Source organism: Scomber japonicus, chromosome 12 (assembly GCF_027409825.1).
Source record: "Scomber japonicus isolate fScoJap1 chromosome 12, fScoJap1.pri, whole genome shotgun sequence".
NCBI classification, from domain to species: domain Eukaryota; kingdom Metazoa; phylum Chordata; class Actinopteri; order Scombriformes; family Scombridae; genus Scomber; species Scomber japonicus.
Genome location: NC_070589.1, coordinates 806,902 through 831,317, shown reverse-complemented (window position 1 = coordinate 831,317; position 24,416 = coordinate 806,902). Strand labels below are relative to the sequence as shown.

The 24,416-nt window shown below is 46.5% G+C and overlaps 22 non-coding genes across 22 annotated transcripts; all 22 read right to left on the bottom strand.

The window, feature by feature from the left end:
* Nucleotides 1-3,250: 3,250 nt before the first annotated feature.
* Nucleotides 3,251-3,366, bottom strand: LOC128370166 (U5 spliceosomal RNA). The gene has a single exon (XR_008322280.1). It is a non-coding gene; the product is annotated as a U5 spliceosomal RNA (small nuclear RNA).
* An 840-nt stretch (nt 3,367-4,206) lies between these two features.
* LOC128370059 (U2 spliceosomal RNA) lies at nt 4,207-4,397 on the bottom strand. Its single transcript, XR_008322208.1, has one exon. It is a non-coding gene; the product is annotated as a U2 spliceosomal RNA (small nuclear RNA).
* Nucleotides 4,398-4,617: 220 nt separating this feature from the next.
* LOC128369973 (U1 spliceosomal RNA) lies at nt 4,618-4,781 on the bottom strand. The gene has a single exon (XR_008322128.1). It is a non-coding gene; the product is annotated as a U1 spliceosomal RNA (small nuclear RNA).
* Nucleotides 4,782-5,160: 379 nt separating this feature from the next.
* Nucleotides 5,161-5,351, bottom strand: LOC128370089 (U2 spliceosomal RNA). Its single transcript, XR_008322235.1, has one exon. It is a non-coding gene; the product is annotated as a U2 spliceosomal RNA (small nuclear RNA).
* A 232-nt stretch (nt 5,352-5,583) lies between these two features.
* LOC128369952 (U1 spliceosomal RNA) lies at nt 5,584-5,747 on the bottom strand. The gene has a single exon (XR_008322108.1). It is a non-coding gene; the product is annotated as a U1 spliceosomal RNA (small nuclear RNA).
* A 437-nt stretch (nt 5,748-6,184) lies between these two features.
* Nucleotides 6,185-6,375, bottom strand: LOC128370058 (U2 spliceosomal RNA). Its single transcript, XR_008322207.1, has one exon. It is a non-coding gene; the product is annotated as a U2 spliceosomal RNA (small nuclear RNA).
* A 232-nt stretch (nt 6,376-6,607) lies between these two features.
* Nucleotides 6,608-6,771, bottom strand: LOC128369972 (U1 spliceosomal RNA). The gene has a single exon (XR_008322127.1). It is a non-coding gene; the product is annotated as a U1 spliceosomal RNA (small nuclear RNA).
* A 379-nt stretch (nt 6,772-7,150) lies between these two features.
* Nucleotides 7,151-7,332, bottom strand: LOC128370118 (U2 spliceosomal RNA). The gene has a single exon (XR_008322254.1). It is a non-coding gene; the product is annotated as a U2 spliceosomal RNA (small nuclear RNA).
* Nucleotides 7,333-11,294: 3,962 nt separating this feature from the next.
* On the bottom strand, nt 11,295-11,410 carry LOC128370164 (U5 spliceosomal RNA). The gene has a single exon (XR_008322278.1). It is a non-coding gene; the product is annotated as a U5 spliceosomal RNA (small nuclear RNA).
* Nucleotides 11,411-12,250: 840 nt separating this feature from the next.
* Nucleotides 12,251-12,441, bottom strand: LOC128370057 (U2 spliceosomal RNA). The gene has a single exon (XR_008322206.1). It is a non-coding gene; the product is annotated as a U2 spliceosomal RNA (small nuclear RNA).
* A 220-nt stretch (nt 12,442-12,661) lies between these two features.
* Nucleotides 12,662-12,825, bottom strand: LOC128369971 (U1 spliceosomal RNA). The gene has a single exon (XR_008322126.1). It is a non-coding gene; the product is annotated as a U1 spliceosomal RNA (small nuclear RNA).
* A 437-nt stretch (nt 12,826-13,262) lies between these two features.
* Nucleotides 13,263-13,453, bottom strand: LOC128370056 (U2 spliceosomal RNA). The gene has a single exon (XR_008322205.1). It is a non-coding gene; the product is annotated as a U2 spliceosomal RNA (small nuclear RNA).
* A 232-nt stretch (nt 13,454-13,685) lies between these two features.
* Nucleotides 13,686-13,849, bottom strand: LOC128369970 (U1 spliceosomal RNA). Its single transcript, XR_008322125.1, has one exon. It is a non-coding gene; the product is annotated as a U1 spliceosomal RNA (small nuclear RNA).
* A 437-nt stretch (nt 13,850-14,286) lies between these two features.
* On the bottom strand, nt 14,287-14,477 carry LOC128370087 (U2 spliceosomal RNA). Its single transcript, XR_008322233.1, has one exon. It is a non-coding gene; the product is annotated as a U2 spliceosomal RNA (small nuclear RNA).
* A 232-nt stretch (nt 14,478-14,709) lies between these two features.
* LOC128369969 (U1 spliceosomal RNA) lies at nt 14,710-14,873 on the bottom strand. The gene has a single exon (XR_008322124.1). It is a non-coding gene; the product is annotated as a U1 spliceosomal RNA (small nuclear RNA).
* Nucleotides 14,874-15,252: 379 nt separating this feature from the next.
* On the bottom strand, nt 15,253-15,434 carry LOC128370116 (U2 spliceosomal RNA). The gene has a single exon (XR_008322253.1). It is a non-coding gene; the product is annotated as a U2 spliceosomal RNA (small nuclear RNA).
* Nucleotides 15,435-19,394: 3,960 nt separating this feature from the next.
* Nucleotides 19,395-19,510, bottom strand: LOC128370163 (U5 spliceosomal RNA). Its single transcript, XR_008322277.1, has one exon. It is a non-coding gene; the product is annotated as a U5 spliceosomal RNA (small nuclear RNA).
* Nucleotides 19,511-20,350: 840 nt separating this feature from the next.
* On the bottom strand, nt 20,351-20,541 carry LOC128370055 (U2 spliceosomal RNA). Its single transcript, XR_008322204.1, has one exon. It is a non-coding gene; the product is annotated as a U2 spliceosomal RNA (small nuclear RNA).
* Nucleotides 20,542-20,761: 220 nt separating this feature from the next.
* Nucleotides 20,762-20,925, bottom strand: LOC128369968 (U1 spliceosomal RNA). Its single transcript, XR_008322123.1, has one exon. It is a non-coding gene; the product is annotated as a U1 spliceosomal RNA (small nuclear RNA).
* Nucleotides 20,926-21,362: 437 nt separating this feature from the next.
* LOC128370054 (U2 spliceosomal RNA) lies at nt 21,363-21,553 on the bottom strand. The gene has a single exon (XR_008322203.1). It is a non-coding gene; the product is annotated as a U2 spliceosomal RNA (small nuclear RNA).
* Nucleotides 21,554-21,785: 232 nt separating this feature from the next.
* LOC128369966 (U1 spliceosomal RNA) lies at nt 21,786-21,949 on the bottom strand. The gene has a single exon (XR_008322121.1). It is a non-coding gene; the product is annotated as a U1 spliceosomal RNA (small nuclear RNA).
* A 379-nt stretch (nt 21,950-22,328) lies between these two features.
* Nucleotides 22,329-22,510, bottom strand: LOC128370115 (U2 spliceosomal RNA). The gene has a single exon (XR_008322252.1). It is a non-coding gene; the product is annotated as a U2 spliceosomal RNA (small nuclear RNA).
* Nucleotides 22,511-24,416: the final 1,906 nt, after the last annotated feature.

Below are 24,416 nucleotides of genomic sequence, written 5' to 3'. Positions count from 1 at the left end.
TGTGAGGACCTCCCTTGCTGGTAAGTACGGGAATTGCAAGGAGCCGGCCGTTGCCCACTGGTCTACAGCAGCACTGCACTCCCAGAGCAGATGCCTCACCGACTCAGGCGCGCCACAACCAGGTCGGGGGCAGGTTGAGTGCGTTGACATGCCCCGGGAGTGCATGACGGACCTGACCGGGAGGATCTCATGAGCCACCATCCATGACAGGTCCCGGAGTCTGTTAGGGAGAGCAGGATGGTTGACGTTGCGCCAAACTGTTGTGGGCTCGCCGGGTGCGAGCCCGCGCACCGGACTCACTGGTTCCCGCTCCTGCACAACGGAGACAAGTGATCTGTGGTTAGTTAAAATCTGCAACTCCTCATGCTCAAGTCGTTCAAAATCCATAAAAACAGTAATCAAATCAGGTGCTAAAATGTCCCAAAAAGTCAAATAAAACTCCAAGGGAAGTCCATCTTGTCCAGGGGACTTCCCTTTTTTAAAACCAGTCATACAGTTATTTAACTCTAAAAAAGTAAAATCCTGGGATAAAAGCACACTTTTGTTTACTGTTTTTACAATGAATTTTAAAACTTCGGTCATGATGTCCATTTTTACAGGTTTTTCTTTGTACAGGTTTGAATAAAATGTTTCAATTGTTTCTTTAATATCGCCCATTGTTTCAGTTGTGCACCCATCTTCTTTTTTCAGCTTTGTAATGCCCCCCCCCCCCCCCCCCCTTTATTCATAATTTTCCTGAAAAAATAGCGTGTGCACTTTTCACCCTCCTCTATTTCCCGTTCTCTGCTCCTTAAAATGACACCTTTGCTTTTAATTTCTGATAAAACTGACATCTCTTTTTTAACTTGCTTAATTTCCTCATTAAAATCCATGCCAATCTGGTTTAGGTTAAAATAACGTTGTAGTCGTTTCTGCAGTCCCATCATGCGTCTGTATTCCCTGTTCTTTCGTTTCTTACCTGCCTGCCTAAAGAAAGTCTGCGTCTTTCCCTTCACCATTTCCCACCAGTGTGCACGTGTTTCGTAGAAGTCTTGAAGGGTCTGCCACTCTTTGTACCGCTCCCTGAACTGCCTAACTAACTCCCTATCTTCTAAAAGGGAGCAGTTGAGTTTCCACAGACCACTTCCTGATGTCACGCCCGAAGAGAGTGAAAGGGTGCAAGAGAGCATAAGGTGATCGGAGAAGAAAACAGGAGTTAATCTAGCATCGGTGGGTGGGCAGTCCCGTGTAAAAACATAATCTATGCGAGAGGCTCTGGTGCCATCACCACTGAACCAGGTGAAGCCCTCCTCTCTGGGATGCATGATTTTAAAACAGTCCTGAAGTTTAAAATCTCTACAAATGCCCTGCAATAAAACCGATGTTTTGTCTACTTTAAAATCTTCCCCTGCTCTCCTCCTATCCTCCCTACTTAGAATACAGTTAAAATCCCCCCCTACAACTAAAGGTGCCCTACCTAGCATGTGGGACTGCAAGTCTTCTAAAAGGTCATACCTGTCGTTCTTGTCGTTAAAACCGTAAATATTTAAAAGGTTGAAATCCTGTCCCATAAAAGCCAAATGTGCTAAAAGTGCCCGACTGTCTCTCACCACAGTGCTGCCCTTCACCAGAGCTTGAGGGTTTTTGATTAAAATGGCCACTCCGTCATTTTTGTTTTGATTGGATCCACTCCATATTGACATTTTTGGCCACATCTCCTCCCACTGTCTGTAATGTTTTAAAAACGGTAGGCTGCATTCCTGCAATAAAAACACATCTGACTTAAAGGAACTTAAAAAGGGTAAAACACTCTGGGCTCTAACTCTCGACTTCACACTTCTCACATTAATGGTAGAGAAGGTCAGTGTCATGAGTATGGTTAAAAACAACAGGTAAGACATTTTAAAAGACTCAGAGGGTGTTAAAAACACATTTAAAAAACAGTTAGGTAATTTCTTGTGAACAGAGCTCTTCCTTCATCTCTGCGGGTGAAAAATGAAGGGTTTGAGCTCTGTTCCCCTTTGGGACTCTGGGGGTTGGCCTCTGCTGCAATGTTGCATTTAATTTGGAGTCCCTGGGGGTCGATTGCAGAGCAATTGTTAAAAAAGAAACCTCATTGGGTGAATCGGAAGGGAAGACTCTGGGCTCCTCCACAGATGAACTGTCTGAGTGAGCCGCAACTCTTCCCTTCTTCTCCAACACAATGGGAGAATCCGAGGACAATTCAGACAAAGGCCTCTTAGTTTGCTGGGCATTGGGGAGGGAGGCATCTTCACTATCATCCTGTGGTTGGTCTTCCTTACTAGCTCCGCCTTCTGCCTGCACCACCCCATCCTCTGGACTACTCTCCATTGGAGGGGTAAATGCAGGCCCCTCCCTCACTCCCTCCTCACCTGTTCCCTCTCTTCCAATCACAGGATTTGGAGGGAGATTTGAATTTTTCCTGCCCAGCAACTTCAATTTGCTCTCCTAACTGTTCTGTCTGTCCGCCATCTTTTCTCTTTTCTGTGACTTTTGCAGCCTTCAATTTGTTGGCAAATGACTTTGGGCAATCTCTGAACAGGTGGTTTGTTTCCCCACAAAGATTGCATCGTCTGCCATTGGTGCACTCTTCAAAAGTGGGTCCAATTTCTCTGCATTTTCCACATACGATCTGCTGACATGCTTCAACCAGGTGCCCATGCTCACCACACTTGCGGCAGAGTTTGGGTTGGCCCTGGTAATGGGTATAGCCCCTGTTCTCTCCCAGAACTACCATAGACGGCAGATGTTTCAAGCCCTGGAAGCCTTGGGGGTCCTGCCATTGTTGGATGGGGACCCTCCAAGCGCAATTCCAGATGCCGTCCTCATCTCTCACTTTCGTAGCCTGGCCTTTAACAGTGCAATATCTCCCCAGCCACAAACAAATGTCATCTGCATTCACTGTTTCATTGAACATTCTGACAATAACGGTTTTCAACGTATTGTCAGTCAGTTTCTCCACATTGAACACAGCAAATTGGGGTTTTACATTTTCAAATCTTATCCAAAATTCTCTGAGCAACACAGCAGTTTGAAAGCTTAAATCAAATCCCTTGTTATATGGCAATGTTAAAATGCAGTTTAAGTCTTCTGGCTTAAATTTCAACGTACCTTGAATCAATTTTCTGGAGAAGTCCAGCCTCGACATCTTCATGGATTCAACATCCTTGTTGGCAAAAGTAAAACGGACACTGAAAAACACGTCTTACTGAGGAAGGCCGCCCGCTTGTCTTTTCACAAACACAATGAGACTCTGCCAAACGGCAAAGCCTGCCAAAAATAGATCTAACTCGTGGGTGTTCCTCTCCACGGAAGTCTTTAGTAAAAGGCGAAAGACTTGTACGTGATGAAGAGAAAGCCGAGTAAGTACGCCCCGCTCACCAACAGCAGACGAACACAACAGTGGTCCCAGTCACCCCCTTCACGGTGAGCCCCGACATGGTGAAAGGAATCCCAGGCCACACCCATTCCCCTACACCGCGCAGCAAGAGCAAGGCGCCAACTTTTTCTTGTCATGTTTTTAGATTTTGTGAAATGCGGCAAAGAGCTCCAGGCTTTCCAGCCACAGGACTAACGTCCTACTCGGGTGTTCCAGAGGAGCAAGGGTCAAAATGTGGAAATGCTGCAAGTACACAGGCAGACAGGTGCTGCTTCCCTTTTACTCCCCCGTGGGAAGAATGACCCCTTGGCCGCGGTGCGGTCCGGAGGGCAGTGGGCAGCACCCTTGCATGAAGCATGAAAAGAGCGATCAATCCCCTCGTGTGACCCATAGCAGGACAACCGAGAGCCTCTCAGACACACCCTGTGGACTCATCTCTATGACAAGCCCCGCTGTGGAATGTCCTTCATGCCAAACCTCTTATGCCCCCACAATCTCCCTCTTTGTGTGCCGCCCCAAGGTGCAAATCTCACACCGTGTCACGCTGCACTTTCCCCCCTATTCGACGCAGGTGATTAGAGATACTGATGAAGATCCAGCAGGGGGCATGTCTGCTCTCCTTGAGACAGGCAACCTGCCATCTGCTGTGACTCAATCCCCCTGGCCAAAGTTGTATCAAATAATTCATAGGAAACAAAGATAACTTATCATTTTCACCCATTTTCAAGGGTGCTTGAACAACCTTGAAATGGATCTAAACTCGTCAGTGCTGCTAGACCGGCCTACCTACTCAGTTAAGCCTCTTTTTCATATTAAACATAGAGAGAGGGGGGTGCACCGTTCCTGGAGGTACTGCAATACCGGGTCGATGCGTGGAGTGGACGGAGCAAGCCCCTATTCCATCTCCCTGCTCCAAAAAGCAATTTAATATATGGTCCCCGGGTAGGGGACGTATCAGATATTAAACTGATAAGAACAGATACTACACTTGATCTTAGCCAAAAGGCCGAGAAGCGATGACCGGAAAAGTGTCGGAGTTGAAGGAGTGATCCTCTGCAGCGTCAGTCCCGCTCACGGTGTCACAGAGTCCAATGCGAGGAAGTAACTTGGAGCTGCATTCTATCAAAAGATAAGACGACCGTTTTGTGTTCAAAAGGACATCCGTCTCTACACGAGTCAATGGAGAATTCACCAATTTCTCACCTCAGTAAGCGTTTAGTTTTTTTTCAACAACTTATCAGGGGAGAGCGCGAACGCAGTCCCCCACTACCAGAAATTATGCAATCGAGATTCCCACATTTGGGGAATTCGCAGAGGTCAGCACAACCGGAGTGCAATGGTTGAGCCTCGCCCTGGGTGAACCACCTTCTTGATCATGGTATCTCCCTTGCCAGGTAAGTATGAGTTGTACAGATCCGAGCCAAGGAAGTCTTTCACAGACACGGCACCCGGACCGATGGTGCACCTTCCAAACATCATCCAAACACACACACGCCGCATGAGGCTGTGGATCTGCAGAGTCACAACTTTGCATGCAGCTTCCTGCTCTATGAATAAGGATTACAAAGGATTGCTGTATATGAGCACAGATTTCTAGAGTGTGCAACCTCACTACAGTGCTGACATAGCTACTCAATTGTACATTGGCAGTCATGAGTCAAGATAATTTGCTCATTTTCAAGGGTGCTTGAACAACCTTGAAATGGATCTAAACTCGTCAGTGCTGCTAGACCGGCCTACCTACTCAGTTAAGTCTCTTTTTCATATTAAACATAGAGAGAGGGGAGTGCACCGTTCCTGGAGGTACTGCAATACCGGGTCGATGCATGGAGTGGATGGAGCAAGCCCCTATTCCATCTCCCTGCTCCAAAAAGCAATTTAATATATGGTCCCCGGGTAGGGGACGTATCAGATATTAAACTGATAAGAACAGATACTACACTTGATCTTAGCCAAAAGGCCGAGAAGCGATGACCGGAAAAGTGTCGGAGTTGAAGGAGTGATCCTCTGCAGCGTCAGTCCCGCTCACGGTTTCACAGAGTCCAATGCGAGGAAGTAACTTGGAGCTGCATTCTATCAAAAGATAAGACGACCGTTTTGTGTTCAAAAGGACATCCGTCTCTACACGAGTCAATGGAGAATTCACCAATTTCTCACTTGGTTTCTAACCTCAGTAAGCGTTTAGTTTTCTTTCAACAACTTATCAGGGGATAGCGCGAACGCAGTCCCCCACTACCAGAAATTATGCAATCGAGATTCCCACATTTGGGGAATTCGCAGAGGTCAGCACAACCGGAGTGCAATGGTTGAGCCTCGCCCTGGGTGAACCACCTTCTTGATCATGGTATCTCCCTTGCCAGGTAAGTATGAGTTGTACAGATCCGAGCCAAGGAAGTCTTTCACAGACACGGCACCCGGACCGATGGTGCACCTTCCAAACATCATCCAAACACACACACGCCGCATGAGGCTGTGGATCTGCAGAGTCACAACTTTGCATGCAGCTTCCTGCTCTATGAATAAGGATTACAAAGGATTGCTGTATATGAGCACAGATTTCTAGAGTGTGCAACCTCACTACAGTGCTGACATAGCTACTCAATTGTACATTGGCAGTCATGGGCAATTCTAGGATCAGGCTCGCAAAATAATTAAAGTTGTATAAAATAATTCATAGGAAACAAAGATAATTTGCTCATTTTCAAGGGTGCTTGAACAACCTTGAAATGGATCTAAACTCGTCAGTGCTGCTAGACCGGCCTACCTACTCAGTTAAGTCTCTTTTTCATATTAAACATAGAGAGAGGGGGGTGCACCGTTCCTGGAGGTACTGCAATACCGGGTCGATGCGTGGAGTGGACGGAGCAAGCCCCTATTCCATCTCCCTGCTCCAAAAAGCAATTTAATATATGGTCCCCGGGTAGGGGACGTATCAGATATTAAACTGATAAGAACAGATACTACACTTGATCTTAGCCAAAAGGCCGAGAAGCGATGACCGGAAAAGTGTCGGAGTTGAAGGAGTGATCCTCTGCAGCGTCAGTCCCGCTCACGGTTTCACAGAGTCCAATGCGAGGAAGTAACTTGGAGCTGCATTCTATCAAAAGATAAGACGACCGTTTTGTGTTCAAAAGGACATCCGTCTCTACACGAGTCAATGGAGAATTCACCAATTTCTCACTTGGTTTCTAACCTCAGTAAGCGTTTAGTTTTCTTTCAACAACTTATCAGGGGAGAGCGCGAACGCAGTCCCCCACTACCAGAAATTATGCAATCGAGATTCCCACATTTGGGGAATTCGCAGAGGTCAGCACAACCGGAGTGCAATGGTTGAGCCTCGCCCTGGGTGAACCACCTTCTTGATCATGGTATCTCCCTTGCCAGGTAAGTATGAGTTGTACAGATCCGAGCCAAGGAAGTCTTTCACAGACACGGCACCCGGACCGATGGTGCACCTTCCAAACATCATCCAAACACACACACGCCGCATGAGGCTGTGGATCTGCAGAGTCACAACTTTGCATGCAGCTTCCTGCTCTATGAATAAGGATTACAAAGGATTGCTGTATATGAGCACAGATTTCTAGAGTGTGCAACCTCACTACAGTGCTGACATAGCTACTCAATTGTACATTGGCAGTCATGAGTCAAGATAATTTGCTCATTTTCAAGGGTGCTTGAACAACCTTGAAATGGATCTAAACTCGTCAGTGCTGCTAGACCGGCCTACCTACTCAGTTAAGTCTCTTTTTCATATTAAACATAGAGAGAGGGGAGTGCACCGTTCCTGGAGGTACTGCAATACCGGGTCGATGCATGGAGTGGATGGAGCAAGCCCCTATTCCATCTCCCTGCTCCAAAAAGCAATTTAATATATGGTCCCCGGGTAGGGGACGTATCAGATATTAAACTGATAAGAACAGATTTTTTTTTTTTTTTTTCGAAAAAGTTTTATTGACACTCGTTCAAATTATTTCAAACAATGATTTACATTTTAGATAAAATATTCACATGTGAACATAGTATATACAATGAATTACAATAAATATGTGCAGTATGTAAAACCATATTTAAAACAATAAAACCAATTGTTCTAAAATGGTAATACAGGTTAAATAGCTGTTCATTTGTAAAACATATGTCAGGTGTTTATGTGATTGAGTGTCCATTAAAAGTCCATAAAAAGGAGTGCATCCGTTAAAAAGGGTTTTTTTTTTCAATTCTATCTTTGTGCAGGAGCGCAGTGAGTCCCTACCAAGGGTAACTCATTCTGCTCCCCCAAACATTTGGTCTCTCGGGATGCTGTCGTGGTGGTCAGAGGAGATCCTCTCCCTGATGCTCCTTCCCACCTGCCTCACCCAGAGAGCCAGGCCGCTGCTGCTGTGACCTTTTGCTGTGTGGCTCCGGCTCCTTCATCCGAATGGGCACAGAGGCGATTCTTCTTTGTGGCTGTGTCCTAGGCCTGCTGCCTGCAGCTACGGCCGTTTTGACCGTTGCTGCGGCCATTCGGATCACAGCCACGGGGGGGATCTGCATGTGCTTTCTTACCAGCAAGTTTCTGGAGGTCCATGTGGCGTCTTTGATGGCGGCTAGGGTGAGCCACTGTTTTGCAAAGTCTTTGGATGGTATTTTTTGCTGGCTCACCCCATATAGCACTAGTTGTGCTGTGAGGACCTCCCTTGCTGGTAAGTACGGGAATTGCAAGGAGCCGGCCGTTGCCCACTGGTCTACAGCAGCACTGCACTCCCAGAGCAGATGCCTCACCGACTCAGGCGCGCCACAACCAGGTCGGGGGCAGGTTGAGTGCGTTGACATGCCCCGGGAGTGCATGACGGACCTGACCGGGAGGATCTCATGAGCCACCATCCATGACAGGTCCCGGAGTCTGTTAGGGAGAGCAGGATGGTTGACGTTGCGCCAAACTGTTGTGGGCTCGCCGGGTGCGAGCCCGCGCACCGGACTCACTGGTTCCCGCTCCTGCACAACGGAGACAAGTGATCTGTGGTTAGTTAAAATCTGCAACTCCTCATGCTCAAGTCGTTCAAAATCCATAAAAACAGTAATCAAATCAGGTGCTAAAATGTCCCAAAAAGTCAAATAAAACTCCAAGGGAAGTCCATCTTGTCCAGGGGACTTCCCTTTTTTAAAACCAGTCATACAGTTATTTAACTCTAAAAAAGTAAAATCCTGGGATAAAAGCACACTTTTGTTTACTGTTTTTACAATGAATTTTAAAACTTCGGTCATGATGTCCATTTTTACAGGTTTTTCTTTGTACAGGTTTGAATAAAATGTTTCAATTGTTTCTTTAATATCGCCCATTGTTTCAGTTGTGCACCCATCTTCTTTTTTCAGCTTTGTAATGCCTCCCCCCCCCCCCCCCCTTTATTCATAATTTTCCTGAAAAAATAGCGTGTGCACTTTTCACCCTCCTCTATTTCCCGTTCTCTGCTCCTTAAAATGACACCTTTGCTTTTAATTTCTGATAAAACTGACATCTCTTTTTTAACTTGCTTAATTTCCTCATTAAAATCCATGCCAATCTGGTTTAGGTTAAAATAACGTTGTAGTCGTTTCTGCAGTCCCATCATGCGTCTGTATTCCCTGTTCTTTCGTTTCTTACCTGCCTGCCTAAAGAAAGTCTGTGTCTTTCCCTTCACCATTTCCCACCAGTGTGCACGTGTTTCGTAGAAGTCTTGAAGGGTCTGCCACTCTTTGTACCGCTCCCTGAACTGCCTAACTAACTCCCTATCTTCTAAAAGGGAGCAGTTGAGTTTCCACAGACCACTTCCTGATGTCACGCCCGAAGAGAGTGAAAGGGTGCAAGAGAGCATAAGGTGATCGGAGAAGAAAACAGGAGTTAATCTAGCATCGGTGGGTGGGCAGTCCCGTGTAAAAACATAATCTATGCGAGAGGCTCTGGTGCCATCACCACTGAACCAGGTGAAGCCCTCCTCTCTGGGATGCATGATTTTAAAACAGTCCTGAAGTTTAAAATCTCTACAAATGCCCTGCAATAAAACCGATGTTTTGTCTACTTTAAAATCTTCCCCTGCTCTCCTCCTATCCTCCCTACTTAGAATACAGTTAAAATCCCCCCCTACAACTAAAGGTGCCCTACCTAGCATGTGGGACTGCAAGTCTTCTAAAAGGTCATACCTGTCGTTCTTGTCGTTAAAACCGTAAATATTTAAAAGGTTGAAATCCTGTCCCATAAAAGCCAAATGTGCTAAAAGTGCCCGACTGTCTCTCACCACAGTGCTGCCCTTCACCAGAGCTTGAGGGTTTTTGATTAAAATGGCCACTCCGTCATTTTTGTTTTGATTGGATCCACTCCATATTGACATTTTTGGCCACATCTCCTCCCACTGTCTGTAATGTTTTAAAAACGGTAGGCTGCATTCCTGCAATAAAAACACATCTGACTTAAAGGAACTTAAAAAGGGTAAAACACTCTGGGCTCTAACTCTCGACTTCACACTTCTCACATTAATGGTAGAGAAGGTCAGTGTCATGAGTATGGTTAAAAACAACAGGTAAGACATTTTAAAAGACTCAGAGGGTGTTAAAAACACATTTAAAAAACAGTTAGGTAATTTCTTGTGAACAGAGCTCTTCCTTCATCTCTGCGGGTGAAAAATGAAGGGTTTGAGCTCTGTTCCCCTTTGGGACTCTGGGGGTTGGCCTCTGCTGCAATGTTGCATTTAATTTGGAGTCCCTGGGGGTCGATTGCAGAGCAATTGTTAAAAAAGAAACCTCATTGGGTGAATCGGAAGGGAAGACTCTGGGCTCCTCCACAGATGAACTGTCTGAGTGAGCCGCAACTCTTCCCTTCTTCTCCAACACAATGGGAGAATCCGAGGACAATTCAGACAAAGGCCTCTTAGTTTGCTGGGCATTGGGGAGGGAGGCATCTTCACTATCATCCTGTGGTTGGTCTTCCTTACTAGCTCCGCCTTCTGCCTGCACCACCCCATCCTCTGGACTACTCTCCATTGGAGGGGTAAATGCAGGCCCCTCCCTCACTCCCTCCTCACCTGTTCCCTCTCTTCCAATCACAGGATTTGGAGGGAGATTTGAATTTTTCCTGCCCAGCAACTTCAATTTGCTCTCCTAACTGTTCTGTCTGTCCGCCATCTTTTCTCTTTTCTGTGACTTTTGCAGCCTTCAATTTGTTGGCAAATGACTTTGGGCAATCTCTGAACAGGTGGTTTGTTTCCCCACAAAGATTGCATCGTCTGCCATTGGTGCACTCTTCAAAAGTGGGTCCAATTTCTCTGCATTTTCCACATACGATCTGCTGACATGCTTCAACCAGGTGCCCATGCTCACCACACTTGCGGCAGAGTTTGGGTTGGCCCTGGTAATGGGTATAGCCCCTGTTCTCTCCCAGAACTACCATAGACGGCAGATGTTTCAAGCCCTGGAAGCCTTGGGGGTCCTGCCATTGTTGGATGGGGACCCTCCAAGCGCAATTCCAGATGCCGTCCTCATCTCTCACTTTCGTAGCCTGGCCTTTAACAGTGCAATATCTCCCCAGCCACAAACAAATGTCATCTGCATTCACTGTTTCATTGAACATTCTGACAATAACGGTTTTCAACGTATTGTCAGTCAGTTTCTCCACATTGAACACAGCAAATTGGGGTTTTACATTTTCAAATCTTATCCAAAATTCTCTGAGCAACACAGCAGTTTGAAAGCTTAAATCAAATCCCTTGTTATATGGCAATGTTAAAATGCAGTTTAAGTCTTCTGGCTTAAATTTCAACGTACCTTGAATCAATTTTCTGGAGAAGTCCAGCCTCGACATCTTCATGGATTCAACATCCTTGTTGGCAAAAGTAAAACGGACACTGAAAAACACGTCTTACTGAGGAAGGCCGCCCGCTTGTCTTTTCACAAACACAATGAGACTCTGCCAAACGGCAAAGCCTGCCAAAAATAGATCTAACTCGTGGGTGTTCCTCTCCACGGAAGTCTTTAGTAAAAGGCGAAAGACTTGTACGTGATGAAGAGAAAGCCGAGTAAGTACGCCCCGCTCACCAACAGCAGACGAACACAACAGTGGTCCCAGTCACCCCCTTCACGGTGAGCCCCGACATGGTGAAAGGAATCCCAGGCCACACCCATTCCCCTACACCGCGCAGCAAGAGCAAGGCGCCAACTTTTTCTTGTCATGTTTTTAGATTTTGTGAAATGCGGCAAAGAGCTCCAGGCTTTCCAGCCACAGGACTAACGTCCTACTCGGGTGTTCCAGAGGAGCAAGGGTCAAAATGTGGAAATGCTGCAAGTACACAGGCAGACAGGTGCTGCTTCCCTTTTACTCCCCCGTGGGAAGAATGACCCCTTGGCCGCGGTGCGGTCCGGAGGGCAGTGGGCAGCACCCTTGCATGAAGCATGAAAAGAGCGATCAATCCCCTCGTGTGACCCATAGCAGGACAACCGAGAGCCTCTCAGACACACCCTGTGGACTCATCTCTATGACAAGCCCCGCTGTGGAATGTCCTTCATGCCAAACCTCTTATGCCCCCACAATCTCCCTCTTTGTGTGCCGCCCCAAGGTGCAAATCTCACACCGTGTCACGCTGCACTTTCCCCCCTATTCGACGCAGGTGATTAGAGATACTGATGAAGATCCAGCAGGGGGCATGTCTGCTCTCCTTGAGACAGGCAACCTGCCATCTGCTGTGACTCAATCCCCCTGGCCAAAGTTGTATCAAATAATTCATAGGAAACAAAGATAACTTATCATTTTCACCCATTTTCAAGGGTGCTTGAACAACCTTGAAATGGATCTAAACTCGTCAGTGCTGCTAGACCGGCCTACCTACTCAGTTAAGCCTCTTTTTCATATTAAACATAGAGAGAGGGGGGTGCACCGTTCCTGGAGGTACTGCAATACCGGGTCGATGCGTGGAGTGGACGGAGCAAGCCCCTATTCCATCTCCCTGCTCCAAAAAGCAATTTAATATATGGTCCCCGGGTAGGGGACGTATCAGATATTAAACTGATAAGAACAGATACTACACTTGATCTTAGCCAAAAGGCCGAGAAGCGATGACCGGAAAAGTGTCGGAGTTGAAGGAGTGATCCTCTGCAGCGTCAGTCCCGCTCACGGTGTCACAGAGTCCAATGCGAGGAAGTAACTTGGAGCTGCATTCTATCAAAAGATAAGACGACCGTTTTGTGTTCAAAAGGACATCCGTCTCTACACGAGTCAATGGAGAATTCACCAATTTCTCACCTCAGTAAGCGTTTAGTTTTTTTTCAACAACTTATCAGGGGAGAGCGCGAACGCAGTCCCCCACTACCAGAAATTATGCAATCGAGATTCCCACATTTGGGGAATTCGCAGAGGTCAGCACAACCGGAGTGCAATGGTTGAGCCTCGCCCTGGGTGAACCACCTTCTTGATCATGGTATCTCCCTTGCCAGGTAAGTATGAGTTGTACAGATCCGAGCCAAGGAAGTCTTTCACAGACACGGCACCCGGACCGATGGTGCACCTTCCAAACATCATCCAAACACACACACGCCGCATGAGGCTGTGGATCTGCAGAGTCACAACTTTGCATGCAGCTTCCTGCTCTATGAATAAGGATTACAAAGGATTGCTGTATATGAGCACAGATTTCTAGAGTGTGCAACCTCACTACAGTGCTGACATAGCTACTCAATTGTACATTGGCAGTCATGGGCAATTCTAGGATCAGGCTCGCAAAATAATTAAAGTTGTATAAAATAATTCATAGGAAACAAAGATAATTTGCTCATTTTCAAGGGTGCTTGAACAACCTTGAAATGGATCTAAACTCGTCAGTGCTGCTAGACCGGCCTACCTACTCAGTTAAGCCTCTTTTTCATATTAAACATAGAGAGAGGGGGGTGCACCGTTCCTGGAGGTACTGCAATACCGGGTCGATGCGTGGAGTGGACGGAGCAAGCCCCTATTCCATCTCCCTGCTCCAAAAAGCAATTTAATATATGGTCCCCGGGTAGGGGACGTATCAGATATTAAACTGATAAGAACAGATACTACACTTGATCTTAGCCAAAAGGCCGAGAAGCGATGACCGGAAAAGTGTCGGAGTTGAAGGAGTGATCCTCTGCAGCGTCAGTCCCGCTCACGGTTTCACAGAGTCCAATGCGAGGAAGTAACTTGGAGCTGCATTCTATCAAAAGATAAGACGACCGTTTTGTGTTCAAAAGGACATCCGTCTCTACACGAGTCAATGGAGAATTCACCAATTTCTCACTTGGTTTCTAACCTCAGTAAGCGTTTAGTTTTCTTTCAACAACTTATCAGGGGAGAGCGCGAACGCAGTCCCCCACTACCAGAAATTATGCAATCGAGATTCCCACATTTGGGGAATTCGCAGAGGTCAGCACAACCGGAGTGCAATGGTTGAGCCTCGCCCTGGGTGAACCACCTTCTTGATCATGGTATCTCCCTTGCCAGGTAAGTATGAGTTGTACAGATCCGAGCCAAGGAAGTCTTTCACAGACACGGCACCCGGACCGATGGTGCACCTTCCAAACATCATCCAAACACACACACGCCGCATGAGGCTGTGGATCTGCAGAGTCACAACTTTGCATGCAGCTTCCTGCTCTATGAATAAGGATTACAAAGGATTGCTGTATATGAGCACAGATTTCTAGAGTGTGCAACCTCACTACAGTGCTGACATAGCTACTCAATTGTACATTGGCAGTCATGGGCAATTCTAGGATCAGGCTCGCAAAATAATTAAAGTTGTATAAAATAATTCATAGGAAACAAAGATAATTTGCTCATTTTCAAGGGTGCTTGAACAACCTTGAAATGGATCTAAACTCGTCAGTGCTGCTAGACCGGCCTACCTACTCAGTTAAGTCTCTTTTTCATATTAAACATAGAGAGAGGGGAGTGCACCGTTCCTGGAGGTACTGCAATACCGGGTCGATGCGTGGAGTGGACGGAGCAAGCCCCTATTCCATCTCCCTGCTCCAAAAAGCAATTTAATATATGGTCCCCGGGTAGGGGACGTATCAGATATTAAACTGATAAGAACAGATACTACACTTGATCTTAGCCAAAAGGCCGAGAAGCGATGACCGGAAAAGTGTCGGAGTTGAAGGAGTGATCCTCTGCAGCGTCAGTCCCGCTCACGGTTTCACAGAGTCCAATGCGAGGAAGTAACTTGGAGCTGCATTCTATCAAAAGATAAGACGACCGTTTTGTGTTCAAAAGGACATCCGTCTCTACACGAGTCAATGGAGAATTCACCAATTTCTCACTTGGTTTCTAACCTCAGTAAGCGTTTAGTTTTCTTTCAACAACTTATCAGGGGAGAGCGCGAACGCAGTCCCCCACTACCAGAAATTATGCAATCGAGATTCCCACATTTGGGGAATTCGCAGAGGTCAGCACAACCGGAGTGCAATGGTTGAGCCTCGCCCTGGGTGAACCACCTTCTTGATCATGGTATCTCCCTTGCCAGGTAAGTATGAGTTGTACAGATCCGAGCCAAGGAAGTCTTTCACAGACACGGCACCCGGACCGATGGTGCACCTTCCAAACATCATCCAAACACACACACGCCGCATGAGGCTGTGGATCTGCAGAGTCACAACTTTGCATGCAGCTTCCTGCTCTATGAATAAGGATTACAAAGGATTGCTGTATATGAGCACAGATTTCTAGAGTGTGCAACCTCACTACAGTGCTGACATAGCTACTCAATTGTACATTGGCAGTCATGAGTCAAGATAATTTGCTCATTTTCAAGGGTGCTTGAACAACCTTGAAATGGATCTAAACTCGTCAGTGCTGCTAGACCGGCCTACCTACTCAGTTAAGTCTCTTTTTCATATTAAACATAGAGAGAGGGGAGTGCACCGTTCCTGGAGGTACTGCAATACCGGGTCGATGCATGGAGTGGATGGAGCAAGCCCCTATTCCATCTCCCTGCTCCAAAAAGCAATTTAATATATGGTCCCCGGGTAGGGGACGTATCAGATATTAAACTGATAAGAACAGATTTTTTTTTTTTTTTTTCGAAAAAGTTTTATTGACACTCGTTCAAATTATTTCAAACAATGATTTACATTTTAGATAAAATATTCACATGTGAACATAGTATATACAATGAATTACAATAAATATGTGCAGTATGTAAAACCATATTTAAAACAATAAAACCAATTGTTCTAAAATGGTAATACAGGTTAAATAGCTGTTCATTTGTAAAACATATGTCAGGTGTTTATGTGATTGAGTGTCCATTAAAAGTCCATAAAAAGGAGTGCATCCGTTAAAAAGGGTTTTTTTTTTCAATTCTATCTTTGTGCAGGAGCGCAGTGAGTCCCTACCAAGGGTAACTCATTCTGCTCCCCCAAACATTTGGTCTCTCGGGATGCTGTCGTGGTGGTCAGAGGAGATCCTCTCCCTGATGCTCCTTCCCACCTGCCTCACCCAGAGAGCCAGGCCGCTGCTGCTGTGACCTTTTGCTGTGTGGCTCCGGCTCCTTCATCCGAATGGGCACAGAGGCGATTCTTCTTTGTGGCTGTGTCCTAGGCCTGCTGCCTGCAGCTACGGCCGTTTTGACCGTTGCTGCGGCCATTCGGATCACAGCCACGGGGGGGATCTGCATGTGCTTTCTTACCAGCAAGTTTCTGGAGGTCCATGTGGCGTCTTTGATGGCGGCTAGGGTGAGCCACTGTTTTGCAAAGTCTTTGGATGGTATTTTTTGCTGGCTCACCCCATATAGCACTAGTTGTGCTGTGAGGACCTCCCTTGCTGGTAAGTACGGGAATTGCAAGGAGCCGGCCGTTGCCCACTGGTCTACAGCAGCACTGCACTCCCAGAGCAGATGCCTCACCGACTCAGGCGCGCCACAACCAGGTCGGGGGCAGGTTGAGTGCGTTGACATGCCCCGGGAGTGCATGACGGACCTGACCGGGAGGATCTCATGAGCCACCATCCATGACAGGTCCCGGAGTCTGTTAGGGAGAGCAGGATGGTTGACGTTGCGCCAAACTGTTGTGGGCTCGCCGGGTGCGAGCCCGCGCACCGGACTCACTGGTTCCCGCTCCTGCACAACGGAGACAAGTGATCTGTGGTTAGTTAAAATCTGCAACTCCTCATGCTCAAGTCGTTCAAAATCCATAAAAACAGTAATCAAATCAGGTGCTAAAATGTCCCAAAAAGTCAAATAAAACTCCAAGGGAAGTCCATCTTGTCCAGGGGACTTCCCTTTTTTAAAACCAGTCATACAGTTATTTAACTCTAAAAAAGTAAAATCCTGGGATAAAAGCACACTTTTGTTTACTGTTTTTACAATGAATTTTAAAACTTCGGTCATGATGTCCATTTTTACAGGTTTTTCTTTGTACAGGTTTGAATAAAATGTTTCAATTGTTTCTTTAATATCGCCCATTGTTTCAGTTGTGCACCCATCTTCTTTTTTCAGCTTTGTAATGCCCCCCCCCCCCCCCCCTTTATTCATAATTTTCCTGAAAAAATAGCGTGTGCACTTTTCACCCTCCTCTATTTCCCGTTCTCTGCTCCTTAAAATGACACCTTTGCTTTTAATTTCTGATAAAACTGACATCTCTTTTTTAACTTGCTTAATTTCCTCATTAAAATCCATGCCAATCTGGTTTAGGTTAAAATAACGTTGTAGTCGTTTCTGCAGTCCCATCATGCGTCTGTATTCCCTGTTCTTTCGTTTCTTACCTGCCTGCCTAAAGAAAGTCTGCGTCTTTCCCTTCACCATTTCCCACCAGTGTGCACGTGTTTCGTAGAAGTCTTGAAGGGTCTGCCACTCTTTGTACCGCTCCCTGAACTGCCTAACTAACTCCCTATCTTCTAAAAGGGAGCAGTTGAGTTTCCACAGACCACTTCCTGATGTCACGCCCGAAGAGAGTGAAAGGGTGCAAGAGAGCATAAGGTGATCGGAGAAGAAAACAGGAGTTAATCTAGCATCGGTGGGTGGGCAGTCCCGTGTAAAAACATAATCTATGCGAGAGGCTCTGGTGCCATCACCACTGAACCAGGTGAAGCCCTCCTCTCTGGGATGCATGATTTTAAAACAGTCCTGAAGTTTAAAATCTCTACAAATGCCCTGCAATAAAACCGATGTTTTGTCTACTTTAAAATCTTCCCCTGCTCTCCTCCTATCCTCCCTACTTAGAATACAGTTAAAATCCCCCCCTACAACTAAAGGTGCCCTACCTAGCATGTGGGACTGCAAGTCTTCTAAAAGGTCATACCTGTCGTTCTTGTCGTTAAAACCGTAAATATTTAAAAGGTTGAAATCCTGTCCCATAAAAGCCAAATGTGCTAAAAGTGCCCGACTGTCTCTCACCACAGTGCTGCCCTTCACCAGAGCTTGAGGGTTTTTGATTAAAATGGCCACTCCGTCATTTTTGTTTTGATTGGATCCACTCCATATTGACATTTTTGGCCACATCTCCTCCCACTGTCTGTAATGTTTTAAAAACGGTAGGCTGCATTCCTGCAATAAAAACACATCTGACTTAAAGGAACTTAAAAAGGGTAAAACACTCTGGGCTCTAACTCTCGACTTCACACTTCTCACATTAATGGTAGAGAAGGTCAGTGTCATGAGTATGGTTAAAAACAACAGGTAAGACATTTTAAAAGACTCAGAGGGTGTTAAAAACACATTTAAAAAACAGTTAGGTAATTTCTTGTGAACAGAGCTCTTCCTTCATCTCTGCGGGTGAAAAATGAAGGGTTTGAGCTCTGTTCCCCTTTGGGACTCTGGGGGTTGGCCTCTGCTGCAATGTTGCATTTAATTTGGAGTCCCTGGGGGTCGATTGCAGAGCAATTGTTAAAAAAGAAACCTCATTGGGTGAATCGGAAGGGAAGACTCTGGGCTCCTCCACAGATGAACTGTCTGAGTGAGCCGCAACTCTTCCCTTCTTCTCCAACACAATGGGAGAATCCGAGGACAATTCAGACAAAGGCCTCTTAGTTTGCTGGGCATTGGGGAGGGAGGCATCTTCACTATCATCCTGTGGTTGGTCTTCCTTACTAGCTCCGCCTTCTGCCTGCACCACCCCATCCTCTGGACTACTCTCCATTGGAGGGGTAAATGCAGGCCCCTCCCTCACTCCCTCCTCACCTGTTCCCTCTCTTCCAATCACAGGATTTGGAGGGAGATTTGAATTTTTCCTGCCCAGCAACTTCAATTTGCTCTCCTAACTGTTCTGTCTGTCCGCCATCTTTTCTCTTTTCTGTGACTTTTGCAGCCTTCAATTTGTTGGCAAATGACTTTGGGCAATCTCTGAACAGGTGGTTTGTTTCCCCACAAAGATTGCATCGTCTGCCATTGGTGCACTCTTCAAAAGTGGGTCCAATTTCTCTGCATTTTCCACATACGATCTGCTGACATGCTTCAACCAGGTGCCCATGCTCACCACACTTGCGGCAGAGTTTGGGTTGGCCCTGGTAATGGGTATAGCCCCTGTTCTCTCCCAGAACTACCATAGACGGCAGATGTTTCAAGCCCTGGAAGCCTTGGGGGTCCTGCCATTGTTGGATGGGGACCCTCCAAGCGCAATTCCAGATGCCGTCCTCATCTCTCACTTTCGTAGCCTGGCCTTTAACAGTGCAATATCTCCCCAGCCACAAACAAATGTCATCTGCATTCACTGTTTCATTGAACATTCTGACAATAACGGTTTTCAACGTATTGTCAGTCAGTTTCTCCACATTGAACACAGCAAATTGGGGTTTTACATTTTCAAATCTTATCCAAAATTCTCTGAGCAACACAGCAGTTTGAAAGCTTAAATCAAATCCCTTGTTATATGGCAATGTTAAAATGCAGTTTAAGTCTTCTGGCTTAAATTTCAACGTACCTTGAATCAATTTTCTGGAGAAGTCCAGCCTCGACATCTTCATGGATTCAACATCCTTGTTGGCAAAAGTAAAACGGACACTGAAAAACACGTCTTACTGAGGAAGGCCGCCCGCTTGTCTTTTCACAAACACAATGAGACTCTGCCAAACGGCAAAGCCTGCCAAAAATAGATCTAACTCGTGGGTGTTCCTCTCCACGGAAGTCTTTAGTAAAAGGCGAAAGACTTGTACGTGATGAAGAGAAAGCCGAGTAAGTACGCCCCGCTCACCAACAGCAGACGAACACAACAGTGGTCCCAGTCACCCCCTTCACGGTGAGCCCCGACATGGTGAAAGGAATCCCAGGCCACACCCATTCCCCTACACCGCGCAGCAAGAGCAAGGCGCCAACTTTTTCTTGTCATGTTTTTAGATTTTGTGAAATGCGGCAAAGAGCTCCAGGCTTTCCAGCCACAGGACTAACGTCCTACTCGGGTGTTCCAGAGGAGCAAGGGTCAAAATGTGGAAATGCTGCAAGTACACAGGCAGACAGGTGCTGCTTCCCTTTTACTCCCCCGTGGGAAGAATGACCCCTTGGCCGCGGTGCGGTCCGGAGGGCAGTGGGCAGCACCCTTGCATGAAGCATGAAAAGAGCGATCAATCCCCTCGTGTGACCCATAGCAGGACAACCGAGAGCCTCTCAGACACACCCTGTGGACTCATCTCTATGACAAGCCCCGCTGTGGAATGTCCTTCATGCCAAACCTCTTATGCCCCCACAATCTCCCTCTTTGTGTGCCGCCCCAAGGTGCAAATCTCACACCGTGTCACGCTGCACTTTCCCCCCTATTCGACGCAGGTGATTAGAGATACTGATGAAGATCCAGCAGGGGGCATGTCTGCTCTCCTTGAGACAGGCAACCTGCCATCTGCTGTGACTCAATCCCCCTGGCCAAAGTTGTATCAAATAATTCATAGGAAACAAAGATAACTTATCATTTTCACCCATTTTCAAGGGTGCTTGAACAACCTTGAAATGGATCTAAACTCATCAGTGCTGCTAGACCGGCCTACCTACTCAGTTAAGCCTCTTTTTCATATTAAACATAGAGAGAGGGGGGTGCACCGTTCCTGGAGGTACTGCAATACCGGGTCGATGCGTGGAGTGGACGGAGCAAGCCCCTATTCCATCTCCCTGCTCCAAAAAGCAATTTAATATATGGTCCCCGGGTAGGGGACGTATCAGATATTAAACTGATAAGAACAGATACTACACTTGATCTTAGCCAAAAGGCCGAGAAGCGATGACCGGAAAAGTGTCGGAGTTGAAGGAGTGATCCTCTGCAGCGTCAGTCCCGCTCACGGTGTCACAGAGTCCAATGCGAGGAAGTAACTTGGAGCTGCATTCTATCAAAAGATAAGACGACCGTTTTGTGTTCAAAAGGACATCCGTCTCTACACGAGTCAATGGAGAATTCACCAATTTCTCACCTCAGTAAGCGTTTAGTTTTTTTTCAACAACTTATCAGGGGAGAGCGCGAACGCAGTCCCCCACTACCAGAAATTATGCAATCGAGATTCCCACATTTGGGGAATTCGCAGAGGTCAGCACAACCGGAGTGCAATGGTTGAGCCTCGCCCTGGGTGAACCACCTTCTTGATCATGGTATCTCCCTTGCCAGGTAAGTATGAGTTGTACAGATCCGAGCCAAGGAAGTCTTTCACAGACACGGCACCCGGACCGATGGTGCACCTTCCAAACATCATCCAAACACACACACGCCGCATGAGGCTGTGGATCTGCAGAGTCACAACTTTGCATGCAGCTTCCTGCTCTATGAATAAGGATTACAAAGGATTGCTGTATATGAGCACAGATTTCTAGAGTGTGCAACCTCACTACAGTGCTGACATAGCTACTCAATTGTACATTGGCAGTCATGGGCAATTCTAGGATCAGGCTCGCAAAATAATTAAAGTTGTATAAAATAATTCATAGGAAACAAAGATAATTTGCTCATTTTCAAGGGTGCTTGAACAACCTTGAAATGGATCTAAACTCGTCAGTGCTGCTAGACCGGCCTACCTACTCAGTTAAGTCTCTTTTTCATATTAAACATAGAGAGAGGGGGGTGCACCGTTCCTGGAGGTACTGCAATACCGGGTCGATGCGTGGAGTGGACGGAGCAAGCCCCTATTCCATCTCCCTGCTCCAAAAAGCAATTTAATATATGGTCCCCGGGTAGGGGACGTATCAGATATTAAACTGATAAGAACAGATACTACACTTGATCTTAGCCAAAAGGCCGAGAAGCGATGACCGGAAAAGTGTCGGAGTTGAAGGAGTGATCCTCTGCAGCGTCAGTCCCGCTCACGGTTTCACAGAGTCCAATGCGAGGAAGTAACTTGGAGCTGCATTCTATCAAAAGATAAGACGACCGTTTTGTGTTCAAAAGGACATCCGTCTCTACACGAGTCAATGGAGAATTCACCAATTTCTCACTTGGTTTCTAACCTCAGTAAGCGTTTAGTTTTCTTTCAACAACTTATCAGGGGAGAGCGCGAACGCAGTCCCCCACTACCAGAAATTATGCAATCGAGATTCCCACATTTGGGGAATTCGCAGAGGTCAGCACAACCGGAGTGCAATGGTTGAGCCTCGCCCTGGGTGAACCACCTTCTTGATCATGGTATCTCCCTTGCCAGGTAAGTATGAGTTGTACAGATCCGAGCCAAGGAAGTCTTTCACAGACACGGCACCCGGACCGATGGTGCACCTTCCAAACATCATCCAAACACACACACGCCGCATGAGGCTGTGGATCTGCAGAGTCACAACTTTGCATGCAGCTTCCTGCTCTATGAATAAGGATTACAAAGGATTGCTGTATATGAGCACAGATTTCTAGAGTGTGCAACCTCACTACAGTGCTGACATAGCTACTCAATTGTACATTGGCAGTCATGAGTCAAGATAATTTGCTCATTTTCAAGGGTGCTTGAACAACCTTGAAATGGATCTAAACTCGTCAGTGCTGCTAGACCGGCCTACCTACTCAGTTAAGTCTCTTTTTCATATTAAACATAGAGAGAGGGGAGTGCACCGTTCCTGGAGGTACTGCAATACCGGGTCGATGCATGGAGTGGATGGAGCAAGCCCCTATTCCATCTCCCTGCTCCAAAAAGCAATTTAATATATGGTCCCCGGGTAGGGGACGTATCAGATATTAAACTGATAAGAACAGATTTTTTTTTTTTTTTTTCGAAAAAGTTTTATTGACACTCGTTCAAATTATTTCAAACAATGATTTACATTTTAGATAAAATATTCACATGTGAACATAGTATATACAATGAATTACAATAAATATGTGCAGTATGTAAAACCATATTTAAAACAATAAAACCAATTGTTCTAAAATGGTAATACAGGTTAAATAGCTGTTCATTTGTAAAACATATGTCAGGTGTTTATGTGATTGAGTGTCCATTAAAAGTCCATAAAAAGGAGTGCATCCGTTAAAAAGGGTTTTTTTTTTCAATTCTATCTTTGTGCAGGAGCGCAGTGAGTCCCTACCAAGGGTAACTCATTCTGCTCCCCCAAACATTTGGTCTCTCGGGATGCTGTCGTGGTGGTCAGAGGAGATCCTCTCCCTGATGCTCCTTCCCACCTGCCTCACCCAGAGAGCCAGGCCGCTGCTGCTGTGACCTTTTGCTGTGTGGCTCCGGCTCCTTCATCCGAATGGGCACAGAGGCGATTCTTCTTTGTGGCTGTGTCCTAGGCCTGCTGCCTGCAGCTACGGCCGTTTTGACCGTTGCTGCGGCCATTCGGATCACAGCCACGGGGGGGATCTGCATGTGCTTTCTTACCAGCAAGTTTCTGGAGGTCCATGTGGCGTCTTTGATGGCGGCTAGGGTGAGCCACTGTTTTGCAAAGTCTTTGGATGGTATTTTTTGCTGGCTCACCCCATATAGCACTAGTTGTGCTGTGAGGACCTCCCTTGCTGGTAAGTACGGGAATTGCAAGGAGCCGGCCGTTGCCCACTGGTCTACAGCAGCACTGCACTCCCAGAGCAGATGCCTCACCGACTCAGGCGCGCCACAACCAGGTCGGGGGCAGGTTGAGTGCGTTGACATGCCCCGGGAGTGCATGACGGACCTGACCGGGAGGATCTCATGAGCCACCATCCATGACAGGTCCCGGAGTCTGTTAGGGAGAGCAGGATGGTTGACGTTGCGCCAAACTGTTGTGGGCTCGCCGGGTGCGAGCCCGCGCACCGGACTCACTGGTTCCCGCTCCTGCACAACGGAGACAAGTGATCTGTGGTTAGTTAAAATCTGCAACTCCTCATGCTCAAGTCGTTCAAAATCCATAAAAACAGTAATCAAATCAGGTGCTAAAATGTCCCAAAAAGTCAAATAAAACTCCAAGGGAAGTCCATCTTGTCCAGGGGACTTCCCTTTTTTAAAACCAGTCATACAGTTATTTAACTCTAAAAAAGTAAAATCCTGGGATAAAAGCACACTTTTGTTTACTGTTTTTACAATGAATTTTAAAACTTCGGTCATGATGTCCATTTTTACAGGTTTTTCTTTGTACAGGTTTGAATAAAATGTTTCAATTGTTTCTTTAATATCGCCCATTGTTTCAGTTGTGCACCCATCTTCTTTTTTCAGCTTTGTAATGCCTCCCCCCCCCCCCCCCCTTTATTCATAATTTTCCTGAAAAAATAGCGTGTGCACTTTTCACCCTCCTCTATTTCCCGTTCTCTGCTCCTTAAAATGACACCTTTGCTTTTAATTTCTGATAAAACTGACATCTCTTTTTTAACTTGCTTAATTTCCTCATTAAAATCCATGCCAATCTGGTTTAGGTTAAAATAACGTTGTAGTCGTTTCTGCAGTCCCATCATGCGTCTGTATTCCCTGTTCTTTCGTTTCTTACCTGCCTGCCTAAAGAAAGTCTGCGTCTTTCCCTTCACCATTTCCCACCAGTGTGCACGTGTTTCGTAGAAGTCTTGAAGGGTCTGCCACTCTTTGTACCGCTCCCTGAACTGCCTAACTAACTCCCTATCTTCTAAAAGGGAGCAGTTGAGTTTCCACAGACCACTTCCTGATGTCACGCCCGAAGAGAGTGAAAGGGTGCAAGAGAGCATAAGGTGATCGGAGAAGAAAACAGGA